Genomic DNA, 18085 nt, shown 5'->3' on the forward strand with positions numbered 1-18085 from the left:
TTGCATCACTATGATGCATAACATTGCATGTATTGTATTTTCAAGTGTGTGCATTCATCCTGTTGTCATTTTGTTTTGAAAGCAGAAGAATCATTCAACAGGTTGCTGAGACAAATGTAAACCAGTAAAACATATGAAGAGAAACAAACCTTGAATATAAGTTCAGTTGTTTAAACATTTGACAAACTATGGTGAGGGGGTAAGAAAACATACAAATCCAGCAGCTCCTGTATTTCAATACACCAGAACCCAACATTATTGGCGAGTCGGGTAGTCCATCATCACAGTTCGAGGGCAGGCATCATTTCAGTAATTTCATCCCGTTGCATTCACATCCGTGCCTTGAATGAGATTGAATGTGATCTTTGCTCTCAAGTATGTTCCCAAGTTTTACACTTTCGTGCTTTGCATGAATGGGAATGGAACCGTGTGTGTTGAATGAGGCTCCTTGTGAGCACTGAACTTTGTCCGGTGGAGTTCCTTTTTGTGTTGCTGTAATTGTGTCATTTCTCGATGAGAAAGATTAGGCAACATTTAGTCACTTCTAGCCATGATGCTCAATTTATTTACGAATGTACCCTAGTTACTAGGGACCGTTTACGTTGGAGAACAAGATCTATTGTATGCCTGTGTATTTGGGGAAGTCAAATCTGAAATAATGATGAAATTGCGTGTATCCAAAGTTAAAACTCGTGATTTGTCGCCCTCTGGTGTGTAAAAGATGCAAAAGCTTACAGCACCTGGTATTCCCAGGTGGTCTCCCATACAAGTACTGACCAGGCCCAAGCCTCCTTAGCTTCCGAGATCGGACGAGATCGGGCGTATTCAGGCTAGTATGGCCGTAAGCCAGGGAGGCTGTCCCTGACGCTCTACTTAAAGGGAAGGCAATATCCGTTTCTGCCGTTCATACTTACAGTTGAACTGTCTCTCTACTCTAAAGCCCGGGACACACCAGCGCGCCGCAGACAGTCCCTGCTAACACGCCACGTTGTGGCAACATTGTGGCAACGTTGTGCGTTAGCTGGGGTGCCACACCAGACCGGAACTATATATTACAAAACGAACACATTGTCTTGATAAAACAGCTGTAATTGAGTGCCTGACACGCCAGTCAAGCGCAATCTTGAGAAGGTGTGCATTTCAGTAAGGATTTCAATTGACATGCAGTATGAAACTGAAAGGAGGTTGCATCACTATGATGCATAACATTGCATGTATTGTATTTTCAAGTGTGTGCATTCATCCTTTTGTCATTTTGTTTTGAAAGCAGAAGAATCATTCAACAGGTTGCTGAGACAAATGTAAACCAGTAAAACATATGAAGAGAAACAAACCTTGAATATAAGTTCAGTTGTTTAAACATTTGACAAACTATGGTGAGGGGGTAAGAAAACACACAAATCCAGCAGCTCCTGTATTTCAATACACCAGAACCCAATATTATTGGCGAGTCGGGTAGTCCATCATCACAGTTCGAGGGCAGGCATCATTTCAGTAATTTCATCCCGTTGCATTCACATCCGTGCCTTGAATGAGATTGAATGTGATCTTTGCTCTCAAGTATGTTCCCAAGTTTTACACTTTCGTGCTTTGCATGAATGGGAATGGAACCGTGTGTGTTGAATGAGGCTCCTTGTGAGCACTGATCTTTGTCCGGTGGAGTTCCTTCTTGTGTTGCTGTAATTGTGTCATTTCTCGATGAGAAAGATTAGGCAACATTTAGTCACTTCTAGCCATGATGCTCAATTTATTTACGAATGTACCCTAGTTACTAGGGACCGTTTACGTTGGAGAACAAGATCTATTGTATGCCTGTGTATTTGGGGAAGTCAAATCTGAAATAATGATGAAATTGCGTGTATCCAAAGTTAAAACTCGTGATTTGTCGCGCTCTGGTGTGTAAAAGATGCAAAAGCTTACAGCACCTGGTATTCCCAGGCGGTCTCCCATCCAAGTACTGACCAGGCCCGACCCTGCTTAGCTTCCGAGATCGGACGAGATCGGGCGTATTCAGGCTAGTATGGCCGTAAGCCAGGGAGGCTGTCCCTGACGCTCTACTTAAAGGGATGGCAATATCCGTTTCTGCCGTTCATACTTACAGTTGAACTGTCTCTCTACTCTAAAGCCCGGGACACACCAGCGCGCCGCAGACAGTCCCTGCTAATATGCCACGTTGTGGCAACGTTGTGCGTTAGCTGGGGTGCCACACCAGACCGGAACTATATTTTACAAAACGAACACATTTGTCTTGATAAAACAGCTGTAATTGAGTGCCTGACACGCCAGTCAAGCGCAATCTTGAGAAGGTGTGCATTTCAGTAAGGATTTCAATTGACATGCAGTATGAAACTGAAAGGAGGTTGCATCACTATGATGCATAACATTGCATGTATTGTATTTTCAAGTGTGTGCATTCATCCTGTTGTCATTTTGTTTTGAAAGCAGAAGAATCATTCAACAGGTTGCTGAGACAAATGTAAACCAGTAAAACATATGAAGAGAAACAAACCTTGAATATAAGTTCAGTTGTTTAAACATTTGACAAACTATGGTGAGGGGGTAAGAAAACACACAAATCCAGCAGCTCCTGTATTTCAATACACCAGAACCCAATATTATTGGCGAGTCGGGTAGTCCATCATCACAGTTCGAGGGCAGGCATCATTTCAGTAATTTCATCCCGTTGCATTCACATCCGTGCCTTGAATGAGATTGAATGTGATCTTTGCTCTCAAGTATGTTCCCAAGTTTTACACTTTCGTGCTTTGCATGAATGGGAATGGAACCGTGTGTGTTGAATGAGGCTCCTTGTGAGCACTGATCTTTGTCCGGTGGAGTTCCTTTTTGTGTTGCTGTAATTGTGTCATTTCTCGATGAGAAAGATTAGGCAACATTTAGTCACTTCTAGCCATGATGCTCAATTTATTTACGAATGTACCCTAGTTACTAGGGACCGTTTACGTTGGAGAACAAGATCTATTGTATGCCTGTGTATTTGGGGAAGTCAAATCTGAAATAATGATGAAATTGCGTGTATCCAAAGTTAAAACTCGTGATTTGTCGCCCTTTGGTGTGTAAAAGATGCAAAAGCTTACAGCACCTGGTATTCCCAGGCGGTCTCCCATCCAAGTACTGACCAGGCCCGAGCCTGCTTAGCTTCCGAGATCGGACGAGATCGGGCGTATTCAGGCTAGTATGGCCGTAAGCCAGGGAGGCTGTCCCTGACGCTCTACTTAAAGGGATGGCAATATCCGTTTCTGCCGTTCATACTTACAGTTGAACTGTCTCTCTACTCTAAAGCCCGGGACACACCAGCGCGCCGCAGACAGTCCCTGCTAATATGCCACGTTGTGGCAACGTTGTGCGTTAGCTGGGGTGCCACACCAGACCGGAACTATATTTTACAAAACGAACACATTTGTCTTGATAAAACAGCTGTAATTGAGTGCCTGACACGCCAGTCAAGCGCAATCTTGAGAAGGTGTGCATTTCAGTAAGGATTTCAATTGACATGCAGTATGAAACTGAAAGGAGGTTGCATCACTATGATGCATAACATTGCATGTATTGTATTTTCAAGTGTGTGCATTCATCCTGTTGTCATTTTGTTTTGAAAGCAGAAGAATCATTCAACAGGTTGCTGAGACAAATGTAAACCAGTAAAACATATGAAGAGAAACAAACCTTGAATATAAGTTCAGTTGTTTAAACATTTGACAAACTATGGTGAGGGGGTAAGAAAACACACAAATCCAGCAGCTCCTGTATTTCAATACACCAGAACCCAATATTATTGGCGAGTCGGGTAGTCCATCATCACAGTTCGAGGGCAGGCATCATTTCAGTAATTTCATCCCGTTGCATTCACATCCGTGCCTTGAATGAGATTGAATGTGATCTTTGCTCTCAAGTATGTTCCCAAGTTTTACACTTTCGTGCTTTGCATGAATGGGAATGGAACCGTGTGTGTTGAATGAGGCTCCTTGTGAGCACTGATCTTTGTCCGGTGGAGTTCCTTTTTGTGTTGCTGTAATTGTGTCATTTCTCGATGAGAAAGATTAGGCAACATTTAGTCACTTCTAGCCATGATGCTCAATTTATTTACGAATGTACCCTAGTTACTAGGGACCGTTTACGTTGGAGAACAAGATCTATTGTATGCCTGTGTATTTGGGGAAGTCAAATCTGAAATAATGATGAAATTGCGTGTATCCAAAGTTAAAACTCGTGATTTGTCGCGCTCTGGTGTGTAAAAGATGCAAAAGCTTACAGCACCTGGTATTCCCAGGCGGTCTCCCATTCAAGTACTGACCAGGCCCGAGCCTGCTTAGCTTCCGAGATCGGACGAGATCGGGCGTATTCAGACTAGTATGGCCGTAAGCCACGGAGGCTGTCCCTGACGCTCTACTTAAAGGGATGGCAATATCCGTTTCTGCCGTTCATACTTACAGTTGAACTGTCTCTCTACTCTAAAGCCCGGGACACACCAGCGCGCCGCAGACAGTCCCTGCTAATATGCCACGTTGTGGCAACGTTGTGCGTTAGCTGGGGTGCCACACCAGACCGGAACTATATTTTACAAAACGAACACATTTGTCTTGATAAAACAGCTGTAATTGAGTGCCTGACACGCCAGTCAAGCGCAATCTTGAGAAGGTGTGCATTTCAGTAAGGATTTCAATTGACATGCAGTATGAAACTGAAAGGAGGTTGCATCACTATGATGCATAACATTGCATGTATTGTATTTTCAAGTGTGTGCATTCATCCTGTTGTCATTTTGTTTTGAAAGCAGAAGAATCATTCAACAGGTTGCTGAGACAAATGTAAACCAGTAAAACATATGAAGAGAAACAAACCTTGAATATAAGTTCAGTTGTTTAAACATTTGACAAACTATGGTGAGGGGGTAAGAAAACACACAAATCCAGCAGCTCCTGTATTTCAATACACCAGAACCCAATATTATTGGCGAGTCGGGTAGTCCATCATCACAGTTCGAGGGCAGGCATCATTTCAGTAATTTCATCCCGTTGCATTCACATCCGTGCCTTGAATGAGATTCAATGTGATCTTTGCTCTCAAGTATGTTCCCAAGTTTTACACTTTCGTGCTTTGCATGAATGGGAATGGAACCGTGTGTGTTGAATGAGGCTCCTTGTGAGCACTGATCTTTGTCCGGTGGAGTTCCTTTTTGTGTTGCTGTAATTGTGTCATTTCTCGATGAGAAAGATTAGGCAACATTTAGTCACTTCTAGCCATGATGCTCAATTTATTTACGAATGTACCCTAGTTACTAGGGACCGTTTACGTTGGAGAACAAGATCTATTGTATGCCTGTGTATTTGGGGAAGTCAAATCTGAAATAATGATGAAATTGCGTGTATCCAAAGTTAAAACTCGTGATTTGTCGCGCTCTGGTGTGTAAAAGATGCAAAAGCTTACAGCACCTAGTATTCCCAGGCGGTCTCCCATCCAAGTACTGACCAGGCCCGAGCCTGCTTAGCTTCCGAGATCGGACGAGATCGGGCGTATTCAGGCTAGTATGGCCGTAAGCCAGGGAGGGTGTCCCTGACGCTCTACTTAAAGGGATGGCAATATCCGTTTCTGCCGTTCATACTTACAGTTGAACTGTCTCTCTACTCTAAAGCCCGGGACACACCAGCGCGCCGCAGACAGTCCCTGCTAATATGCCACGTTGTGGCAACGTTGTGCGTTAGCTGGGGTGCCACACCAGACCGGAACTATATTTTACAAAACGAACACATTTGTCTTGATAAAACAGCTGTAATTGAGTGCCTGACACGCCAGTCAAGCGCAATCTTGAGAAGGTGTGCATTTCAGTAAGGATTTCAATTGACATGCAGTATGAAACTGAAAGGAGGTTGCATCACTATGATGCATAACATTGCATGTATTGTATTTTCAAGTGTGTGCATTCATCCTGTTGTCATTTTGTTTTGAAAGCAGAAGAATCATTCAACAGGTTGCTGAGACAAATGTAAACCAGTAAAACATATGAAGAGAAACAAACCTTGAATATAAGTTCAGTTGTTTAAACATTTGACAAACTATGGTGAGGGGGTAAGAAAACACACAAATCCAGCAGCTCCTGTATTTCAATACACCAGAACCCAATATTATTGGCGAGTCGGGTAGTCCATCATCACAGTTCGAGGGCAGGCATCATTTCAGTAATTTCACCCCGTTGCATTCACATCCGTGCCTTGAATGAGATTGAATGTGATCTTTGCTCTCAAGTATGTTCCCAAGTTTTACACTTTCGTGCTTTGCATGAATGGGAATGGAACCGTGTGTGTTGAATGAGGCTCCTTGTGAGCACTGATCTTTGTCCGGTGGAGTTCCTTTTTGTGTTGCTGTAATTGTGTCATTTCTCGATGAGAAAGATTAGGCAACATTTAGTCACTTCTAGCCATGATGCTCAATTTATTTACGAATGTACCCTAGTTACTAGGGACCGTTTACGTTGGAGAACAAGATCTATTGTATGCCTGTGTATTTGGGGAAGTCAAATCTGAAATAATGATGAAATTGCGTGTATCCAAAGTTAAAACTCGTGATTTGTCGCGCTCTGGTGTGTAAAAGATGCAAAAGCTTACAGCACCTGGTATTCCCAGGCGGTCTCCCATCCAAGTACTGACCAGGCCCGAGCCTGCTTAGCTTCCGAGATCGGACGAGATCGGGCGTATTCAGGCTAGTATGGCCGTAAGCCAGGGAGGCTGTCCCTGACGCTCTACTTAAAGGGATGGCAATATCCGTTTCTGCCGTTCATACTTACAGTTGAACTGTCTCTCTACTCTAAAGCCCGGGACACACCAGCGCGCCGCAGACAGTCCCTGCTAATATGCCACGTTGTGGCAACGTTGTGCGTTAGCTGGGGTGCCACACCAGACCGGAACTATATTTTACAAAACGAACACATTTGTCTTGATAAAACAGCTGTAATTGAGTGCCTGACACGCCAGTCAAGCGCAATCTTGAGAAGGTGTGCATTTCAGTAAGGATTTCAATTGACATGCAGTATGAAACTGAAAGGAGGTTGCATCACTATGATGCATAACATTGCATGTTTTGTATTTTCAAGTGTGTGCATTCATCCTGTTGTCATTTTGTTTTGAAAGCAGAAGAATCATTCAACAGGTTGCTGAGACAAATGTAAACCAGTAAAACATATGAAGAGAAACAAACCTTGAATATAAGTTCAGTTGTTTAAACATTTGACAAACTATGGTGAGGGGGTAAGAAAACACACAAATCCAGCAGCTCCTGTATTTCAATACACCAGAACCCAATATTATTGGCGAGTCGGGTAGTCCATCATCACAGTTCGAGGGCAGGCATCATTTCAGTAATTTCATCCCGTTGCATTCACATCCGTGCCTTGAATGAGATTCAATGTGATCTTTGCTCTCAAGTATGTTCCCAAGTTTTACACTTTCGTGCTTTGCATGAATGGGAATGGAACCGTGTGTGTTGAATGAGGCTCCTTGTGAGCACTGAACTTTGTCCGGTGGAGTTCCTTTTTGTGTTGCTGTAATTGTGTCATTTCTCGATGAGAAAGATTAGGCAACATTTAGTCACTTCTAGCCATGATGCTCAATTTATTTACAAATGTACACTAGTTACTAGGGACCGTTTACGTTGGAGAACAAGATCTATTGTATGCCTGTGTATTTGGGGAAGTCAAATCTGAAATAATGATGAAATTGCGTGTATCCAAAGTTAAAACTTGTGATTTGTCGCCCTTTGGTGTGTAAAAGATGCAAAAGCTTACAGCACCTGGTATTCCCAGGCGGTCTCCCATCCAAGTACTGACAAGGCCCGAGCCTGCTTAGCTTCCGAGATCGGACGAGATCGGGCGTATTCAGGCTAGTATGGCCGTAAGCCAGGGAGGCTGTCCCTGACGCTCTACTTAAAGGGAAGGCAATATCCGTTTCTGCCGTTCATACTTACAGTTGAACTGTCTCTCTACTCTAAAGCCCGGGACACACCAGCGCGCCGCAGACAGTCCCTGCTAACACGAAACGTTGTGGCAACATTGTGGCAACGTTGTGCGTTAGCTGGGGTGCCACACCAGACCGGAACTATATATTACAAAACGAACACATTGTCTTGATAAAACAGCTGTAATTGAGTGCCTGACACGCCAGTCAAGCGCAATCTTGAGAAGGTGTGCATTTCAGTAAGGATTTCAATTGACATGCAGTATGAAACTGAAAGGAGGTTGCATCACTATGATGCATAACATTGCATGTATTGTATTTTCAAGTGTGTGCATTCATCCTGTTGTCATTTTGTTTTGAAAGCAGAAGAATCATTCAACAGGTTGCTGAGACAAATGTAAACCAGTAAAACATATGAAGAGAAACAAACCTTGAATATAAGTTCAGTTGTTTAAACATTTGACAAACTATGGTGAGGGGGTAAGAAAACACACAAATCCAGCAGCTCCTGTATTTCAATACACCAGAAGCCAATATTATTGGCGAGTCGGGTAGTCCATCATCACAGTTCGAGGGCAGGCATCATTTCAGTAATTTCATCCCGTTGCATTCACATCCGTGCCTTGAATGAGATTCAATGTGATCTTTGCTCTCAAGTATGTTCCCAAGTTTTACACTTTCGTGCTTTGCATGAATGGGAATGGAACCGTGTGTGTTGAATGAGGCTCCTTGTGAGCACTGAACTTTGTCCGGTGGAGTTCCTTTTTGTGTTGCTGTAATTGTGTCATTTCTCGATGAGAAAGATTAGGCAACATTTAGTCACTTCTAGCCATGATGCTCAATTTATTTACAAATGTACACTAGTTACTAGGGACCGTTTACGTTGGAGAACAAGATCTATTGTATGCCTGTGTATTTGGGGAAGTCAAATCTGAAATAATGATGAAATTGCGTGTATCCAAAGTTAAAACTTGTGATTTGTCGCCCTTTGGTGTGTAAAAGATGCAAAAGCTTACAGCACCTGGTATTCCCAGGCGGTCTCCCATCCAAGTACTGACCAGGCCCGAGCCTGCTTAGCTTCCGAGATCGGACGAGATCGGGCGTATTCAGGCTAGTATGGCCGTAAGCCAGGGAGGCTGTCCCTGACGCTCTACTTAAAGGGAAGGCAATATCCGTTTCTGCCGTTCATACTTACAGTTGAACTGTCTCTCTACTCTAAAGCCCGGGACACACCAGCGCGCCGCAGACAGTCCCTGCTAACACGCCACGTTGTGGCAACATTGTGGCAACGTTGTGCGTTAGCTGGGGTGCCACACCAGACCGGAACTATATATTACAAAACGAACACATTGTCTTGATAAAACAGCTGTAATTGAGTGCCTGACACGCCAGTCAAGCGCAATCTTGAGAAGGTGTGCATTTCAGTAAGGATTTCAATTGACATGCAGTATGAAACTGAAAGGAGGTTGCATCACTATGATGCATAACATTGCATGTATTGTATTTTCAAGTGTGTGCATTCATCCTTTTGTCATTTTGTTTTGAAAGCAGAAGAATCATTCAACAGGTTGCTGAGACAAATGTAAACCAGTAAAACATATGAAGAGAAACAAACCTTGAATATAAGTTCAGTTGTTTAAACATTTGACAAACTATGGTGAGGGGGTAAGAAAACACACAAATCCAGCAGCTCCTGTATTTCAATACACCAGAACCCAATATTATTGGCGAGTCGGGTAGTCCATCATCACAGTTCGAGGGCAGGCATCATTTCAGTAATTTCATCCCGTTGCATTCACATCCGTGCCTTGAATGAGATTGAATATGATCTTTGCTCTCAAGTATGTTCCCAAGTTTTACACTTTCGTGCTTTGCATGAATGGGAATGGAACCGTGTGTGTTGAATGAGGCTCCTTGTGAGCACTGAACTTTGTCCGGTGGAGTTCCTTTTTGTGTTGCTGTAATTGTGTCATTTCTCGATGAGAAAGATTAGGCAACATTTAGTCACTTCTAGCCATGATGCTCAATTTATTTACGAATGTACCCTAGTTACTAGGGACCGTTTACGTTGGAGAACAAGATCTATTGTATGCCTGTGTATTTGGGGAAGTCAAATCTGAAATAATGATGAAATTGCGTGTATCCAAAGTTAAAACTCGTGATTTGTCGCCCTTTGGTGTGTAAAAGATGCAAAAGCTTACAGCACCTGGTATTCCCAGGCGGTCTCCCATCCAAGTACTGACCAGGCCCGAGCCTGCTTAGCTTCCGAGATCGGACGAGATCGGGCGTATTCAGGCTAGTATGGCCGTAAGCCAGGGAGGCTGTCCCTGACGCTCTACTTAAAGGGATGGCAATATCCGTTTCTGCCGTTCATACTTACAGTTGAACTGTCTCTCTACTCTAAAGCCCGGGACACACCAGCGCGCCGCAGACAGTCCCTGCTAATATGCCACGTTGTGGCAACGTTGTGCGTTAGCTGGGGTGCCACACCAGACCGGAACTATATTTTACAAAACGAACACATTTGTCTTGATAAAACAGCTGTAATTGAGTGCCTGACACGCCAGTCAAGCGCAATCTTGAGAAGGTGTGCATTTCAGTAAGGATTTCAATTGACATGCAGTATGAAACTGAAAGGAGGTTGCATCACTATGATGCATAACATTGCATGTATTGTATTTTCAAGTGTGTGCATTCATCCTGTTGTCATTTTGTTTTGAAAGCAGAAGAATCATTCAACAGGTTGCTGAGACAAATGTAAACCAGTAAAACATATGAAGAGAAACAAACCTTGAATATAAGTTCAGTTGTTTAAACATTTGACAAACTATGGTGAGGGGGTAAGAAAACACACAAATCCAGCAGCTCCTGTATTTCAATACACCAGAACCCAATATTATTGGCGAGTCGGGTAGTCCATCATCACAGTTCGAGGGCAGGCATCATTTCAGTAATTTCATCCCGTTGCATTCACATCCGTGCCTTGAATGAGATTGAATGTGATCTTTGCTCTCAAGTATGTTCCCAAGTTTTACACTTTCGTGCTTTGCATGAATGGGAATGGAACTGTGTGTGTTGAATGAGGCTCCTTGTGAGCACTGATCTTTGTCCGGTGGAGTTCCTTTTTGTGTTGCTGTAATTGTGTCATTTCTCGATGAGAAAGATTAGGCAACATTTAGTCACTTCTAGCCATGATGCTCAATTTATTTACGAATGTACCCTAGTTACTAGGGACCGTTTACGTTGGAGAACAAGATCTATTGTATGCCTGTGTATTTGGGGAAGTCAAATCTGAAATAATGATGAAATTGCGTGTATCCAAAGTTAAAACTCGTGATTTGTCGCGCTCTGGTGTGTAAAAGATGCAAAAGCTTACAGCACCTGGTATTCCCAGGCGGTCTCCCATCCAAGTACTGACCAGGCCCGAGCCTGCTTAGCTTCCGAGATCGGACGAGATCGGGCGTATTCAGGCTAGTATGGCCGTAAGCCAGGGAGGCTGTCCCTGACGCTCTACTTAAAGGGATGGCAATATCCGTTTCTGCCGTTCATACTTACAGTTGAACTGTCTCTCTACTCTAAAGCCCGGGACACACCAGCGCGCCGCAGACAGTCCCTGCTAATATGCCACGTTGTGGCAACGTTGTGCGTTAGCTGGGGTGCCACACCAGACCGGAACTATATTTTACAAAACGAACACATTTGTCTTGATAAAACAGCTGTAATTGAGTGCCTGACACGCCAGTCAAGCGCAATCTTGAGAAGGTGTGCATTTCAGTAAGGATTTCAATTGACATGCAGTATGAAACTGAAAGGAGGTTGCATCACTATGATGCATAACATTGCATGTATTGTATTTTCAAGTGTGTGCATTCATCCTGTTGTCATTTTGTTTTGAAAGCAGAAGAATCATTCAACAGGTTGCTGAGACAAATGTAAACCAGTAAAACATATGAAGAGAAACAAACCTTGAATATAAGTTCAGTTGTTTAAACATTTGACAAACTATGGTGAGGGGGTAAGAAAACACACAAATCCAGCAGCTCCTGTATTTCAATACACCAGAACCCAATATTATTGGCGAGTCGGGTAGTCCATCATCACAGTTCGAGGGCAGGCATCATTTCAGTAATTTCATCCCGTTGCATTCACATCCGTGCCTTGAATGAGATTCAATGTGATCTTTGCTCTCAAGTATGTTCCCAAGTTTTACACTTTCGTGCTTTGCATGAATGGGAATGGAACCGTGTGTGTTGAATGAGGCTCCTTGTGAGCACTGATCTTTGTCCGGTGGAGTTCCTTTTTGTGTTGCTGTAATTGTGTCATTTCTCGATGAGAAAGATTAGGCAACATTTAGTCACTTCTAGCCATGATGCTCAATTTATTTACGAATGTACCCTAGTTACTAGGGACCGTTTACGTTGGAGAACAAGATCTATTGTATGCCTGTGTATTTGGGGAAGTCAAATCTGAAATAATGATGAAATTGCGTGTATCCAAAGTTAAAACTCGTGATTTGTCGCGCTCTGGTGTGTAAAAGATGCAAAAGCTTACAGCACCTGGTATTCCCAGGCGGTCTCCCATCCAAGTACTGACCAGGCCCGAGCCTGCTTAGCTTCCGAGATCGGACGAGATCGGGCGTATTCAGGCTTGTATGGCCGTAAGCCAGGGAGGGTGTCCCTGACGCTCTACTTAAAGGGATGGCAATATCCGTTTCTGCCGTTCATACTTACAGTTGAACTGTCTCTCTACTCTAAAGCCCGGGACACACCAGCGCGCCGCAGACAGTCCCTGCTAACACGAAACGTTGTGGCAACGTTGTGCGTTAGCTGGGGTGCCACACCAGACCGGAACTATATTTTACAAAACGAACACATTGTCTTGATAAAACAGCTGTAATTGAGTGCCTGACACGCCAGTCAAGCGCAATCTTGAGAAGGTGTGCATTTCAGTAAGGATTTCAATTGACATGCAGTATGAAACTGAAAGGAGGTTGCATCACTATGATGCATAACATTGCATGTATTGTATTTTCAAGTGTGTGCATTCATCCTGTTGTCATTTTGTTTTGAAAGCAGAAGAATCATTCAACAGGTTGCTGAGACAAATGTAAACCAGTAAAACATATGAAGAGAAACAAACCTTGAATATAAGTTCAGTTGTTTAAACATTTGACAAACTATGGTGAGGGGGTAAGAAAACACACAAATCCAGCAGCTCCTGTATTTCAATACACCAGAAGCCAATATTATTGGCGAGTCGGGTAGTCCATCATCACAGTTCGAGGGCAGGCATCATTTCAGTAATTTCATCCCGTTGCATTCACATCCGTGCCTTGAATGAGATTCAATGTGATCTTTGCTCTCAAGTATGTTCCCAAGTTTTACACTTTCGTGCTTTGCATGAATGGGAATGGAACCGTGTGTGTTGAATGAGGCTCCTTGTGAGCACTGAACTTTGTCCGGTGGAGTTCCTTTTTGTGTTGCTGTAATTGTGTCATTTCTCGATGAGAAAGATTAGGCAACATTTAGTCACTTCTAGCCATGATGCTCAATTTATTTACAAATGTACACTAGTTACTAGGGACCGTTTACGTTGGAGAACAAGATCTATTGTATGCCTGTGTATTTGGGGAAGTCAAATCTGAAATAATGATGAAATTGCGTGTATCCAAAGTTAAAACTTGTGATTTGTCGCCCTTTGGTGTGTAAAAGATGCAAAAGCTTACAGCACCTGGTATTCCCAGGCGGTCTCCCATCCAAGTACTGACCAGGCCCGAGCCTGCTTAGCTTCCGAGATCGGACGAGATCGGGCGTATTCAGGCTAGTATGGCCGTAAGCCAGGGAGGCTGTCCCTGACGCTCTACTTAAAGGGAAGGCAATATCCGTTTCTGCCGTTCATACTTACAGTTGAACTGTCTCTCTACTCTAAAGCCCGGGACACACCAGCGCGCCGCAGACAGTCCCTGCTAACACGCCACGTTGTGGCAACATTGTGGCAACGTTGTGCGTTAGCTGGGGTGCCACACCAGACCGGAACTATATATTACAAAACGAACACATTGTCTTGATAAAACAGCTGTAATTGAGTGCCTGACACGCCAGTCAAGCGCAATCTTGAGAAGGTGTGCATTTCAGTAAGGATTTCAATTGACATGCAGTATGAAACTGAAAGGAGGTTGCATCACTATGATGCATAACATTGCATGTATTGTATTTTCAAGTGTGTGCATTCATCCTTTTGTCATTTTGTTTTGAAAGCAGAAGAATCATTCAACAGGTTGCTGAGACAAATGTAAACCAGTAAAACATATGAAGAGAAACAAACCTTGAATATAAGTTCAGTTGTTTAAACATTTGACAAACTATGGTGAGGGGGTAAGAAAACACACAAATCCAGCAGCTCCTGTATTTCAATACACCAGAACCCAATATTATTGGCGAGTCGGGTAGTCCATCATCACAGTTCGAGGGCAGGCATCATTTCAGTAATTTCATCCCGTTGCATTCACATCCGTGCCTTGAATGAGATTGAATATGATCTTTGCTCTCAAGTATGTTCCCAAGTTTTACACTTTCGTGCTTTGCATGAATGGGAATGGAACCGTGTGTGTTGAATGAGGCTCCTTGTGAGCACTGAACTTTGTCCGGTGGAGTTCCTTTTTGTGTTGCTATAATTGTGTCATTTCTCGATGAGAAAGATTAGGCAACATTTAGTCACTTCTAGCCATGATGCTCAATTTATTTACAAATGTACACTAGTTACTAGGGACCGTTTACGTTGGAGAACAAGATCTATTGTATGCCTGTGTATTTGGGGAAGTCAAATCTGAAATAATGATGAAATTGCGTGTATCCAAAGTTAAAACTTGTGATTTGTCGCCCTTTGGTGTGTAAAAGATGCAAAGGCTTACAGCACCTGGTATTCCCAGGCGGTCTCCCATCCAAGTACTGACCAGGCCCGAGCCTGCTTAGCTTCCGAGATCGGACGAGATCGGGCGTATTCAGGCTAGTATGGCCGTAAGCCAGGGAGGCTGTCCCTGACGCTCTACTTAAAGGGAAGGCAATATCCGTTTCTGCCGCTCATACTTGCAGTTGAACTGTCTCTCTACTCTAAAGCCCGGGACACACCAGCGCGCCGCAGCCAGTCCCTGCTAACACGAAACGTTGTGGCAACGTTGTGCGTTAGCTGGGGTGCCACACCAGACCGGAACTATATTTTACAAAACGAACACATTGTCTTGATAATACAGCTGTAATTGAGTGCCTGACACGCCAGTCAAGCGCAATCTTGAGAAGGTGTGCATTTCAGTAAGGATTTCAATTGACATGCAGTATGAAACTGAAAGGAGGTTGCATCACTATGATGCATAACATTGCATGTATTGTATTTTCAAGTGTGTGCATTCATCCTGTTGTCATTTTGTTTTGAAAGCAGAAGAATCATTCAACAGGTTGCTGAGACAAATGTAAACCAGTAAAACATATGAAGAGAAACAAACCTTGAATATAAGTTCAGTTGTTTAAACATTTGACAAACTATGGTGAGGGGGTAAGAAAACACACAAATCCAGCAGCTCCTGTATTTCAATACACCAGAACCCAATATTATTGGCGAGTCGGGTAGTCCATCATCACAGTTCGAGGGCAGGCATCATTTCAGTAATTTCATCCCGTTGCATTCACATCCGTGCCTTGAATGAGATTGAATGTGATCTTTGCTCTCAAGTATGTTCCCAAGTTTTACACTTTCGTGCTTTGCATGAATGGGAATGGAACCGTGTGTGTTGAATGAGGCTCCTTGTGAGCACTGATCTTTGTCCGGTGGAGTTCCTTTTTGTGTTGCTGTAATTGTGTCATTTCTCGATGAGAAAGATTAGGCAACATTTAGTCACTTCTAGCCATGATGCTCAATTTATTTACGAATGTACCCTAGTTACTAGGGACCGTTTACGTTGGAGAACAAGATCTATTGTATGCCTGTGTATTTGGGGAAGTCAAATCTGAAATAATGATGAAATTGCGTGTATCCAAAGTTAAAACTCGTGATTTGTCGCGCTCTGGTGTGTAAAAGATGCAAAAGCTTACAGCACCTGGTATTCCCAGGCGGTCTCCCATCCAAGTACTGACCAGGCCCGAGCCTGCTTAGCTTCCGAGATCGGACGAGATCGGGCGTATTCAGGCTAGTATGGCCGTAAGCCAGGGAGGCTGTCCCTGACGCTCTACTTAAAGGGATGGCAATATCCGTTTCTGCCGTTCATACTTACAGTTGAACTGTCTCTCTACTCTAAAGCCCGGGACACACCAGCGCGCCGCAGACAGTCCCTGCTAATATGCCACGTTGTGGCAACGTTGTGCGTTAGCTGGGGTGCCACACCAGACCGGAACTATATTTTACAAAACGAACACATTTGTCTTGATAAAACAGCTGTAATTGAGTGCCTGACACGCCAGTCAAGCGCAATCTTGAGAAGGTGTGCATTTCAGTAAGGATTTCAATTGACATGCAGTATGAAACTGAAAGGAGGTTGCATCACTATGATGCATAACATTGCATGTATTGTATTTTCAAGTGTGTGCATTCATCCTGTTGTCATTTTGTTTTGAAAGCAGAAGAATCATTCAACAGGTTGCTGAGACAAATGTAAACCAGTAAAACATATGAAGAGAAACAAACCTTGAATATAAGTTCAGTTGTTTAAACATTTGACAAACTATGGTGAGGGGGTAAGAAAACACACAAATCCAGCAGCTCCTGTATTTCAATACACCAGAACCCAACATTATTGGCGAGTCGGGTAGTCCATCATCACAGTTCGAGGGCAGGCATCATTTCAGTAATTTCATCCCGTTGCATTCACATCCGTGCCTTGAATGAGATTCAATGTGATCTTTGCTCTCAAGTATGTTCCCAAGTTTTACACTTTCGTGCTTTGCATGAATGGGAATGGAACCGTGTGTGTTGAATGAGGCTCCTTGTGAGCACTGATCTTTGTCCGGTGGAGTTCCTTTTTGTGTTGCTGTAATTGTGTCATTTCTCGATGAGAAAGATTAGGCAACATTTAGTCACTTCTAGCCATGATGCTCAATTTATTTACGAATGTACCCTAGTTACTAGGGACCGTTTACGTTGGAGAACAAGATCTATTGTATGCCTGTGTATTTGGGGAAGTCAAATCTGAAATAATGATGAAATTGCGTGTATCCAAAGTTAAAACTCGTGATTTGTCGCCCTTTGGTGTGTAAAAGATGCAAAAGCTTACAGCACCTGGTATTCCCAGGCGGTCTCCCATTCAAGTACTGACCAGGCCCGAGCCTGCTTAGCTTCCGAGATCGGACGAGATCGGGCGTATTCAGGCTAGTATGGCCGTAAGCCAGGGAGGCTGTCCCTGACGCTCTACTTAAAGGGATGGCAATATCCGTTTCTGCCGTTCATACTTACAGTTGAACTGTCTCTCTACTCTAAAGCCCGGGACACACCAGCGCGCCGCAGACAGTCCCTGCTAATATGCCACGTTGTGGCAACGTTGTGCGTTAGCTGGGGTGCCACACCAGACCGGAACTATATTTTACAAAACGAACACATTTGTCTTGATAAAACAGCTGTAATTGAGTGCCTGACACGCCAGTCAAGCGCAATCTTGAGAAGGTGTGCATTTCAGTAAGGATTTCAATTGACATGCAGTATGAAACTGAAAGGAGGTTGCATCACTATGATGCATAACATTGCATGTATTGTATTTTCAAGTGTGTGCATTCATCCTGTTGTCATTTTGTTTTGAAAGCAGAAGAATCATTCAACAGGTTGCTGAGACAAATGTAAACCAGTAAAACATATGAAGAGAAACAAACCTTGAATATAAGTTCAGTTGTTTAAACATTTGACAAACTATGGTGAGGGGGTAAGAAAACACACAAATCCAGCAGCTCCTGTATTTCAATACACCAGAACCCAATATTATTGGCGAGTCGGGTAGTCCATCATCACAGTTCGAGGGCAGGCATCATTTCAGTAATTTCATCCCGTTGCATTCACATCCGTGCCTTGAATGAGATTGAATGTGATCTTTGCTCTCAAGTATGTTCCCAAGTTTTACACTTTCGTGCTTTGCATGAATGGGAATG

General features: G+C 43.4%; 15 non-coding genes across 15 annotated transcripts; all 15 read right to left on the minus strand.

Moving 5' to 3' along the window:
• Positions 1-728: 728 nt before the first annotated feature.
• LOC136757073 (5S ribosomal RNA) lies at positions 729-847 on the minus strand. The gene has a single exon (XR_010819119.1). It is a non-coding gene; the product is annotated as a 5S ribosomal RNA (ribosomal RNA).
• Positions 848-1913: 1066 nt separating this feature from the next.
• Positions 1914-2032, minus strand: LOC136757028 (5S ribosomal RNA). Its single transcript, XR_010819077.1, has one exon. It is a non-coding gene; the product is annotated as a 5S ribosomal RNA (ribosomal RNA).
• A 1056-nt stretch (positions 2033-3088) lies between these two features.
• LOC136756625 (5S ribosomal RNA) lies at positions 3089-3207 on the minus strand. The gene has a single exon (XR_010818697.1). It is a non-coding gene; the product is annotated as a 5S ribosomal RNA (ribosomal RNA).
• A 1056-nt stretch (positions 3208-4263) lies between these two features.
• Positions 4264-4382, minus strand: LOC136756535 (5S ribosomal RNA). The gene has a single exon (XR_010818613.1). It is a non-coding gene; the product is annotated as a 5S ribosomal RNA (ribosomal RNA).
• A 1056-nt stretch (positions 4383-5438) lies between these two features.
• On the minus strand, positions 5439-5557 carry LOC136756356 (5S ribosomal RNA). Its single transcript, XR_010818446.1, has one exon. It is a non-coding gene; the product is annotated as a 5S ribosomal RNA (ribosomal RNA).
• Positions 5558-6613: 1056 nt separating this feature from the next.
• LOC136756637 (5S ribosomal RNA) lies at positions 6614-6732 on the minus strand. The gene has a single exon (XR_010818708.1). It is a non-coding gene; the product is annotated as a 5S ribosomal RNA (ribosomal RNA).
• Positions 6733-7788: 1056 nt separating this feature from the next.
• LOC136756917 (5S ribosomal RNA) lies at positions 7789-7907 on the minus strand. The gene has a single exon (XR_010818969.1). It is a non-coding gene; the product is annotated as a 5S ribosomal RNA (ribosomal RNA).
• Positions 7908-8973: 1066 nt separating this feature from the next.
• LOC136756651 (5S ribosomal RNA) lies at positions 8974-9092 on the minus strand. The gene has a single exon (XR_010818719.1). It is a non-coding gene; the product is annotated as a 5S ribosomal RNA (ribosomal RNA).
• Positions 9093-10158: 1066 nt separating this feature from the next.
• LOC136756662 (5S ribosomal RNA) lies at positions 10159-10277 on the minus strand. Its single transcript, XR_010818730.1, has one exon. It is a non-coding gene; the product is annotated as a 5S ribosomal RNA (ribosomal RNA).
• Positions 10278-11333: 1056 nt separating this feature from the next.
• LOC136756674 (5S ribosomal RNA) lies at positions 11334-11452 on the minus strand. The gene has a single exon (XR_010818741.1). It is a non-coding gene; the product is annotated as a 5S ribosomal RNA (ribosomal RNA).
• Positions 11453-12508: 1056 nt separating this feature from the next.
• LOC136756473 (5S ribosomal RNA) lies at positions 12509-12627 on the minus strand. Its single transcript, XR_010818555.1, has one exon. It is a non-coding gene; the product is annotated as a 5S ribosomal RNA (ribosomal RNA).
• A 1055-nt stretch (positions 12628-13682) lies between these two features.
• Positions 13683-13801, minus strand: LOC136756687 (5S ribosomal RNA). The gene has a single exon (XR_010818753.1). It is a non-coding gene; the product is annotated as a 5S ribosomal RNA (ribosomal RNA).
• Positions 13802-14867: 1066 nt separating this feature from the next.
• Positions 14868-14986, minus strand: LOC136755848 (5S ribosomal RNA). Its single transcript, XR_010817958.1, has one exon. It is a non-coding gene; the product is annotated as a 5S ribosomal RNA (ribosomal RNA).
• Positions 14987-16041: 1055 nt separating this feature from the next.
• LOC136756699 (5S ribosomal RNA) lies at positions 16042-16160 on the minus strand. The gene has a single exon (XR_010818764.1). It is a non-coding gene; the product is annotated as a 5S ribosomal RNA (ribosomal RNA).
• Positions 16161-17216: 1056 nt separating this feature from the next.
• LOC136756030 (5S ribosomal RNA) lies at positions 17217-17335 on the minus strand. The gene has a single exon (XR_010818136.1). It is a non-coding gene; the product is annotated as a 5S ribosomal RNA (ribosomal RNA).
• Positions 17336-18085: the final 750 nt, after the last annotated feature.

This window comes from Amia ocellicauda, chromosome 8 (genome assembly GCF_036373705.1).
Source record: "Amia ocellicauda isolate fAmiCal2 chromosome 8, fAmiCal2.hap1, whole genome shotgun sequence".
NCBI classification, from domain to species: Eukaryota; Metazoa; Chordata; class Actinopteri; order Amiiformes; family Amiidae; genus Amia; species Amia ocellicauda.